The sequence below is a fragment of the Thalassophryne amazonica genome, chromosome 4 (assembly GCF_902500255.1).
Source record: "Thalassophryne amazonica chromosome 4, fThaAma1.1, whole genome shotgun sequence".
NCBI classification, from domain to species: Eukaryota; Metazoa; Chordata; class Actinopteri; order Batrachoidiformes; family Batrachoididae; genus Thalassophryne; species Thalassophryne amazonica.
This window is the reverse complement of record NC_047106.1, coordinates 86,994,851-87,005,337: the sequence shown is the minus strand read 5'-3', so window position 1 is coordinate 87,005,337 and position 10,487 is coordinate 86,994,851. Positions and strand designations below refer to the sequence as shown.

Below are 10,487 nucleotides of genomic sequence, written 5' to 3'. Positions count from 1 at the left end.
TGACACGGACCCACAACAGGGGGCGTAAATGAACGGACAATAGATGAGCCAAAAGTACAACACTTTACTGTTGTGAAGCGTGCACAACGAAATACAGACAAATACAGAATTTGGACAGAGTCAAATGTACTAAGGTGACGTGTGGGCAGGCTCGAGGATAGAAGACGTCCGTCCAGAGAAGAGCCGGATCCCACACGATTTCCACTGCCACCGAACCCGGAGAATACTGGAGCCGCCAAGTTCCGAGTCCCCACGTCTCCGGCTGTCGGATCTGGTACTGCTGGCAGGAAGCAGAAACAGTTATGTGTGGGTGTGTGTACACCCAGCAATACACTCAGCGACAGTTCCTCAATGGTGGGTAAGACACCTCCACCTCCAAAACAGGAACACAATAACAATTAACAGTAGCACCTACTGAACACGGCTGAGAAAATACCTCGAAGGCAAACGATATCTCGGCAGCGGGGTGGAGATGTCGTCCGGCTTATATGGAGTGGTTGATGAGTTGATGATAGGTGACAGCTGTCAGGAGTTAATGAGTGACAGCTGTCACTCTCGTCTGTCCTGTGAGGCGGCAGCGCCCTCTCGTGCCTGAAGCCCGCACTCCAGGCAGGGCGCCCTCTGATAGTGGGCCAGCAGTACCTCCTCTTCAGCGGCCCACACAACAAATGGTGTAGATAAGAAGTCTGTATATAAATACAAGTTGGATAGAGTAAATAATTGAAGTGTGGGGATATAAAGTATTGTGAGGCTATACAGTGCAAGAAGCATAGAGTAGCAAATGGATATGGGTCAGAGCCATTTTGGGGGTATAATTCATAATAGTAAAATAAGGAGAGTATTTGGAATAATATAACATTTTTAGTAGGAATTCCACGTAACCTGGTACAAATCCTTGTTATAGGTTGATTACACACATATTGTAATATTGTACAACACTGACACATTTTGGCAGAGTTATGGTCCTTGATTATCAAACCTAGACACTGCCAATTGCATGGGTTGGTGGTGCCTGTATTCTGAAATCAACTTCTCTCACATTTTTAGGAGGAATTTCGGGAAACTTGGTATAGTTCCCTCAAATGCACTTGTGCCATGCTGCTTTGGAACAAGTGCTGCTTTTGTTATCTTTTACATTTTCATCTGCTCGATATTCAGCATCTGCAAAGTCCTACAATTCTATGAGACTTATAGTCAGATATTGTCTTGATTTAAGATAAATTCATGTTACAACTTATTTAACACCTCTGTGACATATGCAAGAGAAATAACCTCACCTCTTCAGATGTACCTCAAGATTATGAGGAGCTCCCCCACACTCACTCACTTTCGCAATTGCCCAGGATTATAGCTGTTTTCCAAAATCACAAAAACACGCTGATGTGCAAAGTGAAAATTTCTGCATCACATATGCCACGGCCATAAGAGCCCCTTCACACATAACTCAAATGATGCAGAAACCGGAAGAAAATCTGCAAACCAAAGATGAAATGGGGAACCGCAAAACATTCCACCTGCTGTCGGGAGGGACACGCAGTCAGACTGGTGTGCACAATACCTCGCCGACCATTTTGTGCACACTCGTGTTCACGCACATGAGCGCGGTGCGAGCACATGGAAAGTCACGCACACAGCAGCAGAGCAAAAATTAATAAAAGAACACAATTTATAATACTTCTGTTATAAAGAGTGGATTTAACCTCCGCCTAGACGTACACCAGGAAGTAACGAAATGATGTGGATTACTGTTCTCCCTTTTATGTTTTCCATGAATTACCTGATGTGCTCCTGTCATGAAGACATTAGCCAGGTTCTCGTTCCATGAAGAGCTGACTCTCGTGTCATGAACGTATCAACTGGCATGGCTTGTCCAGCGCGCAGTGTTCCGCTGGTGACTGCCTTGCAAATGTGATATGTGCTTTAATTATTACAATGTGGAGAAGTCCTGCAGTGAATCGCGCCTCACGGTGATTCTCAGCATGTCATGATATTCACCAGCATTGCTGTGTGCTGACGCAGCGGTCAGTTGAAGCAATATATGGTTTCATTTATTCCCACGTGAGGACAGTATGCTGACATCTTCACAGTGTTGTTATGCCATGTCATATTCTACAAGCCTCTACAGGTGTTCCCAGCTGTGACTTGAGAGCACAGATATCTGAACAGCTGCGGGTCGCATGGGGACATGCCCCCCTTTCCCCCTTTGTACGCGGATGTCGCTGGTGTGAGGAAAAAATAAAAACCACACACCATAATAAACCACCGCAATTTATTGAATCCCTCTTATCGAGCGGACAACACAAGTATGGTCTTTCTGTTCCTCTGTAGATGACTCATAGTCATAGATGTACAGTCATGAAATGACATATATGAAGCAGTGCGCGTTTATCATGTACACATCTGCTGGCCCGGCATGTCCAGCCGGTCGGCACACGTGTCCAGCGAGCGGTGCGCTGAAGGAGAGATGTGGACCAAAGCTCATGTGGGTGACATGACATTCAGATCGCCAGCTGTGTGTTTACATGATCAGACGGTCCTTTTCACATGGAGCAGCCTGCCGGTGTGCACTGAGCGGCCTCTCCAGCCCGCTGCAAAAGCGATATATGTTTTATGTATTTCCATACAAGGACAGCAGGCACAAGCACGTGCCTCACGGCATAGACTTGTAAGGCCATGTCCTTTGAAACATGGTACCTGTTCTCCAGCTGTGACCCGGAGAGCTCAACAACTGCTGCTGTTTGGGGCCACGCCCACCTGTTCCTTCAATGCACAGAACAAAGTGTCACACTCTGTTTCTGTGTTCTGTGATCATTCGTTTTAGTTATTTGTTATGTTAGCTATGCCTTTTCTAAGTGCTCAGCGAGCGGTGTTAGATGTTCATGTATGGCACCTGGGATTTGGCCAACACCTGCCGAGAGGGGGGTCAGATGGGCACTCGCAGGGCATTCGCTGTGTTTCAGCCTCTGGTGTGTGCGAATGGTTGTGGCGACAGCTTTACAAGGCGTTTGAGGCGGCTCTGATTTTTTACGAGTGTATGTGTTTTTCAATTTTAGGGGTGATATTTTCAAAAAATATATATACATGTGATTGCAGTTGGTCTGCTCTGTGTAAGCCTGATCCCGTCAGATCTCAGAAGCTAGGTAGTGCGGGATCTGATTAGTACTTGGATGGGAGACCTCTTTGGAACACCAGCAGCTGTGTGTGTTTCTCCATGTAAAACTGGAGTTGCATCAGGAAGGACATCCGGCATAAAACTTGTGCCAAATTCCAATGCAAAGAGCACGGAGACCCCAGACTGTTGAACAGCTGAAGTTATACATCAAGAAAGAATGGGAAAGAATTCCACCTACAAAGCTTCAACAATTAGTGTCCTCAGTTGCCAAACGCTTATGAGTGTTGTTAGAAGCAAAGGTGATGTAACACAGCGGTAAACATACCACTGTCCCAACTTTTTTGAAACATGTTGCAGGCATCCATTTCAAAATGAGCAAATATTTGCACAAAAACAATAAAGTTTATCAGTTTGAACATTAAATATCTTGTCTTTGTGGTGTATTCAAATGAATATAGGTTGAAGAGGATTTGCAAATCATTTTATTCTGTTTTTATTTACATTTCACACAAAGTCCCAACTTCATTGGAATTGGGGTTGTAGAAGGTGAACATTTATTACAGTGTTTCTGTGTAGGCTCTCAGTTGTCCAGGTGGTTTCCATAGTAGAGAAGCTTGAATCTTCGACTGGACTGGGTTGCTTGACGTGAGGATGTTTCGCTTCAAATCACAGAAGCTTCCTCAGCTACAATTCTTGCTCTGGTAGTCTGACTTCTGTCTTGACTCTTGTAGAGAAGAATAAACCAGAAGCCAACAAAAGCTGGAGTTTTTTAACCTAACCAGACCCCACCTACTGAGAGGCTGACTCTAAACAATAGCTCTAATTAGAACCTATTGTGCTCTAGTTAGCACTCTCCTAATGACAGGACGGAAGCCTCCCCTGATGGCTCCCTTGACGACTCTCTCCTGATGACGTGAATGACTCATTACCATGAGCAAAAGACTGAAACTGCTTTGACCTGAGTACCACATTGTAAACAGGGGACAAAGCGTGTCTGAGACCCACTCCGCGGTTAAGGCTGGGTTTCAACTGTTTTACAAAGAATGCTTCCTTGATACCTCGAGGTGAGGTGAGGTGTCAAGGAAGCATTGTTTAGTCACTAGCCTATAGCAGTCAGCCTCTCAGTAGGTGGGGTCTGGTTAGGTTAAAAAACTCCAGCTTTTGTTGGCTTCTGGTTTATTCTTCTCTACAAGAGTCAAGACAGAAGTCAGACTACCAGAGCAAGAATTGTAGCTGAGGAAGCTTCTGTGATTTGAAGCGAAACGTCCTCACGTCAAGCAACCCAGTCCAGTCGAAGATTCAAGCTTCTCTACTATTTATTACAGTGTGAGATCCTTCCAGCTCCGAGCCTGACATGCAATGACGCGTTACTGCACACCACAAAGAGGCACAGCCGCCTGTGTTATGATGGAGACAATAGTTCACATTATTTACATCGCCCATGGAAAGGAATGGACAAATATCTGTGCTGTAAGGTCTCATGTGGATATAACAGCCTGTTCAGATTTGCAGCGGTGTGCGAGCATTAGCGCACAAAGCTTTCGGTTTGACAGCCGCTGTTCACATTCACTGTACATGATAATAATTCATAATTATTACTGTGATGAAGATATCAACAGTTCCTTTGCGCTCCGGTTGGTGGTGGGGGGACATTATTATACGTGGCACATGCAGGTCATAATGGCAGGCATACCATGCCAGATCTGTCTTGAGGTTCCCTCGTATGCATTGAAATAGTTTCGCATCCCGTTTTGCCACCATCGGAATATGTAAATTGCGGTTCGATGGTCCTCAGATAACACATGGACTGCTGTCGGATAGGTGTCCCATCTTGACGGTGCCCGGAGAGTTTTGAACATGTGCATCACACTCGAGGCTGCCGGCAGATGTTAAACCAACTGTATGGACTTCTGCAGATGGCTGTCAGAACGTTTTGGAACTGAAATCCGACACCTTTTGAATTCAAAGGCCAATTCTTATGTCCGACACCACTCTGCATGATTCCAGCTATGTGTGACGGGAGTATAAGCTTCATCAGCATGATGACATTCCGTTTCGTTACCTCTATTACTTTGGGCAGCACATGCACTTGGTAAGGTGTAAATTATTTCCTCATTACTTTAAAATTGCTGCCAAGAAGCTGTTTGCTGAGTCACTCCTTTTGTGCACCTGAGCTGGCTGAGCATTACCAACTACAAACAGCAGGTGGAAGGAGTGGGTTGAAATTTGGTTCCAAATTCTCAAGGTTCATTCAATATATTCAAGCTTCCATTCAGTATGTTCAAGATTCAGTTCAATATTCTCAAGGTTCATTCAATATTCTCATGTTTCCATTCAGTATATTCAAGGGTTCCATATTCTCATATTTTCCTGTTTGGGATGCCATGACGTGTGTGTATATATATATATATACACACACACACACACACACAATTTATTTGAAAAGACAGGAGATAACATCAAATCACTATTAAGCTACAAAGACCGATCTTGTGGGCCATGGATGAAATATTTAGTTGGCTTTCCGAATCAGCCTTTTCCACATTTCTGTGTGTGTGTGTGTGTGTGTGTGTGTGTGTGTGTGTGTGTGTGTGTGTGTGTGTGTGTGTGTGTGTGTGTGTGTGTGTGTGTTTCCCTTCCAAATCCTAATCAGCATGTGTGCTTGTTGCAGAAAACAGGGTCATGGGGAGGGGGAGAGAGAAAGCACAAACGAGCAGAAGCACATGATGGGCAGATAAAGGCTTGTCTGTGTCCGAGGGAGAAGAGAGAGGAGGAGGGCAGCTGATGAAGGGGCCTCTCTGTTGAAGCAGGGAGTTGTGGCTCTATAGAAGGCACTCATAACGGACAGAACCAAGGCATTTAGCCTTTGAGTCGACCCCTATAATGCCTTAATAGGCTCTTATAATGATGCCACTATGTACACTGAGAAGATGCCACTATGTACATTGAGAAGAAGAAACCCAAAATGTCATGTGTAACTGGGGTCTTGTTGTGAGCAATGCCTATAGTGTAGTGGATGAGTTGTAGATTTTTGGCTGGAATGACTGGCAGGAGCTAGGAACAAGAAAAGTTAGATCTGGGTGAGAGGCTTGAAAGAATATGGGTTTTCTATGTGCACAACAAGAAACTTTGAAACTACCAAGGCAAAAGTGAGCTTGAATTCACTTAAACTACAATCTAACTCTGTTTTGTGTTAAACCGGCAGCACACGACAAATGCCACTAAAACTGAGGTTTTCTCATTTGCAGTATAGAGGATTTCCAACACCAAAACGCCATTCCAGGCAGCATGTGATTACTGCTGTGTGCAGGGACTTTATCAAAAGTGTTTGTCTATGCCACCCCCCTCATTAAAACAGATAAAACTGTAATATTCAAATTTCCCTTTGGGGACAATAAAGTGTATCGTGTCGTATCATATTGTATATCAGAGAATTCCCCTTTTCCATAAATGATTAAAAAGAAATAAGTATGTGTGAATGAGACACTGGTTGTAGAGCTTGAGATGAACTCAAAAAGCATTTTTACAAATCTTAAGTGTGCAGTGTAGTTAATAATACATTGTTGCATTTTCTGATTATTTGCAGTATATATTGCGGGTGATATTATTATTAATTATTACTTTACATTCCATTTTGTAAGACTAATGGGCCAGTGATTTAAAAAGTCAGTTTTTAGCATTTTTTTGTGGCTGTTTTGAGCATATGGTGAATGTTTAACTCCCGATATTTACTCTGATCAATTAATGTTTTATTTTTCAAAAAATGTTTGTTGTAAATATAGCAATCGACAAACATTGTAAAAAGTGATCCTTTGTCCTTTGATTAAACATGCTCAGTAGGGCTGAAACGATTAGTCGAGTAATTCAAATAATTCGATTACAAAAAATGTTCGAGGCAAAATTAAGAGGTTAAGCAGGTTTTATACAGAACAGAGGAGGAGTAAATTACCTGTATTTCTTTCAGCCTGAGCATCTTCACGTTATATCTCATGAATTAACAGCTGCCTGCTCCTTTAAACTCACTGGAGAAACACGTATATATAAGCCAATCCGAATGAAAGGAGAAATGCTGCTTTTAACAACCTGGACCTCTGGCATAAAATACGGTCGTTTACTCACAATATAACTGTCATTTGGAGTCCATTGTTCAGGTGACATGTTCTGTTTCAAATCTGAGGCAAACATTTTTCTTCTTCTACTAAGGTGGATTAGAACTTTTGTGTTACACAGCACCAACTACTGTACAAGAGGGACCCAGCAGTCAATGTGTCACTGATTTCAAAATGCAGCTCTTTTCAACCAGACGTGCGGTGCTTTGACTTGTCAGTCATCTGTGTCCAATAAGATTTCAGGGGAGTCCTTGGCCTTAAATTTGCTCAAGCTCCACCCATACCAGGAAGTGTTCAACATTTGACATTTCCTGTTTCACTGTGGACTCAAAATTTGGCACTTCCTGTTTCAGTCTCAACTTGAAACCAAATTCCCGCGAGATCCCAGAAGATCTTGGCTCATGGGATTCAGGAAGTGTTTTACATTTGACATTTCCTGTTTCTCTGTGGACTCAAAATTTGGCACTTCCTGTTTGGGACTCCCTGTACCATAAGCCAGCTTTGCGCCACTGCACGCCACTTCGCTCGTATTATTATTATTATTATTATTATTATTATTATTGTTATTATTATCGCTGTTATTATTTTATTATTACTTCTATTTTGTCATTTGATTTTTTTAAATAGACCATAATGGAAATAAGTGTTTTCACTTTGTTGTGTCATCCATGTATTTTACATATTTACAGTTACAGTAGGGCCAAAAAGTATTTACTCAGTCCCTGACTGTGTAAGTTCTCCTACTTACAAAGATGAGAGAGGTCTGTAATTTTCATCCTAGGTACACTTCAACTGTGAGAGACAAAATGAGAAAAAAAATCCAGGAAATCACATTGTAGGATTTTTAAAGAATTTATTTGTAAATTATGGTGGAAAATAAGTATTTGGTCACCCACAAACAAGCAAGATTTGTGGCTGTCACAGACCTGTAACTTCTTCTTTAAGAAGCTCTTCTATCCCCCACTCGTTACCTGTATTAATGGCATCTGTTGGAACTCGTTATCTGTATAAAAGACACCTATCCACAGCCTCAAACAGTCAGACTCCAAACTCAACCATGGCCAAGACCAAAGAGCTGTCGAAGGACACCAGGAAGAAAATTGTAGATGTGCACCATGCTGGGAAGAGTTAATCTACAATAGTCTACCAGGTTGGTGTGAATAAATCAACTGTGGGAGCAATTGTAAGAAAATGGAAGACATACAAGACCATTGATAATCTCCCTCAATCTGGGGCTCCATGCAAGATGTCATCCCGTGGGGTCAAAATAATCATGAGAACGTGAGCAAAAATCCCAGAACTACATGGAGGGACCTGATGAATGACCTGCAGAGAGCTGGGACCAAAGTAACAAAGGCTACACACTACACCAAGGGTGGGCAATCATGTGCCATGAAGGGCCTAGACATTACAGGTTTACAGGTTTTCCTTGCTACCAATTGTATCAGCAGGTGATTTCATTGACAACCAGGTGTTTGTGTTCAGGGGAGAAGCTCATCAGCAACCCACCTGCTGAGGTGATTGGTTGCAAGGAAATCTTGCAGTGTCTCGGCCCTCATTGCGCACCCCTGCACTACACAGAGAGGGACTCATATCATGCAGTGCCACGCATGTCCCCCTGCTTAAGCCAGTACATGTCCAGGCCCGTCTGAAGTTTACCAGAAAGCATATGGATGATCCAGAATAGGACTGAGAGAATATCATGTGGTTCCTCAAAATTTGAATAAGAAATTAAAAAGGTAGGTTGATTTCATGAACAATTTCACAAGTTTTCAATATGCGCACCGCCTGTGACACAGTAGACAGACAGCCTTCTCTTTGAACTTATGGTGCCATGTCCAAATCTGCATTGCAATTGGTGCATTTTTAGCAAAGTCTCTCACAAATACACACTTTACAGTCCATTACTTGTTCCATTATGTTCGAGCATACTCTAACACACAAAATACCTTTTTCTTTTCCAGTGAATGGCATTTCTATACCTGAAAAGAAAAAACAAAGACAGCATTTCAAGTTGTTTTTACATAGGGGAGGTGATGGTCTAGTGATTAAGGCACTGGGCTTGAGACCAGAAGATCCTCAGTTCAAATCCCAACCTGACTGGAAAATCACTAAGGGCCCTAGAGCAAGGTCCTTAATCCCTTAGTTGCTCCTTGTGTGTAGTGAGCGCCTTATATGGCAGCACCCTCACATCGGGGTGAATGTGAGGCATTATTTATAAAGCACTTTGAGCATCTGATGCAGATGGAAAAGCGCTATATAAATGCAGTCCATTTACCATTTACATATGCTGTTAAAATTTGAGATCATTTGAATGAAAAATTGTCATACAAATCAAATCAGTTTTATTTATATAGCGCCAAATCACAACAACAGTTGCCCCAAGGCGCTTTATATTGCAAGGCAAAAGCCATACAATAATTACAGAAAAACCCCAACGGTCAAAACGACCCCCTATGAGCAAGCACTTGGCGACAGTGGGAAGGAAAACCTCCCTTTTAACAGGAAGAAACCTCCAGCAGAACCAGGCTCAGGGAGGGGCAGTCTTCTGCTGGGACTGGTTGGGGCTGAGGGGAGAGAATCAGGAAAAAGACATGCTGTGGAAGACAGCAGAGATCAATCACTAATGATTAAATGCAGAGTGTTGCATACAGAGCAAAAAGAGAAAGAAACACTCAGTGCATCATGGGAACCCCCCAGCAGTCTAAGTCTATAGCAGCATAACTAAGGGATGGTTCAGGGTCACCTGATCCAGCCCTAACTATAAGCTTTAGCAAAAAAGAAAGTTTTAAGCCTAATCTTAAAAGTAGAGAGGGTGTCTGTCTCCCTGATCCGAATTGGGAGCTGGTTCCACAGGAGAGGAGCCTGAAAGCTGAAGGCTCTGCTTCCCATTCTACTCTTAAAAACCCTAGGAACTACAAGTAAGCCTGCAGTCTGAGAGCGAAGCACTCTGTTGGGGTGATATGGTACTAAGAGGTCCCTAAGATAAGATGGGACCTGATTATTCAAAATCTTATAAGTAAGAAGAAGAATTTTAAATTCTATTCTAGAATTAACAGGAAGCCAATGAAGAGAGGCCAATATGGGTGAAATATGCTCTCTCCTTCTAGTCCCCGTCAGTACTCTAGCTGCAGCATTTTGAATTAACTGAAGGCTTTTCAGGGAACTTTTAGGACAACCTGATAATAATGAATTACAATAGTCCAGCCTAGAGGAAATAACTGCATGAATTAGTTTTTCAGCATCACTCTGAGACAAGACCTTGC

The 10,487-nt window shown here is 42.8% G+C and overlaps 1 protein-coding gene across 2 annotated transcripts in view; it reads left to right on the top strand.

Moving 5' to 3' along the window:
- The window catches only part of si:ch211-137a8.4 (oleosin GRP-17), a 181,466-nt gene that overhangs the window by 19,226 nt on the left and 151,753 nt on the right, over window positions 1-10,487 (top strand). The gene's annotated exons all lie outside the window — the stretch shown is intronic.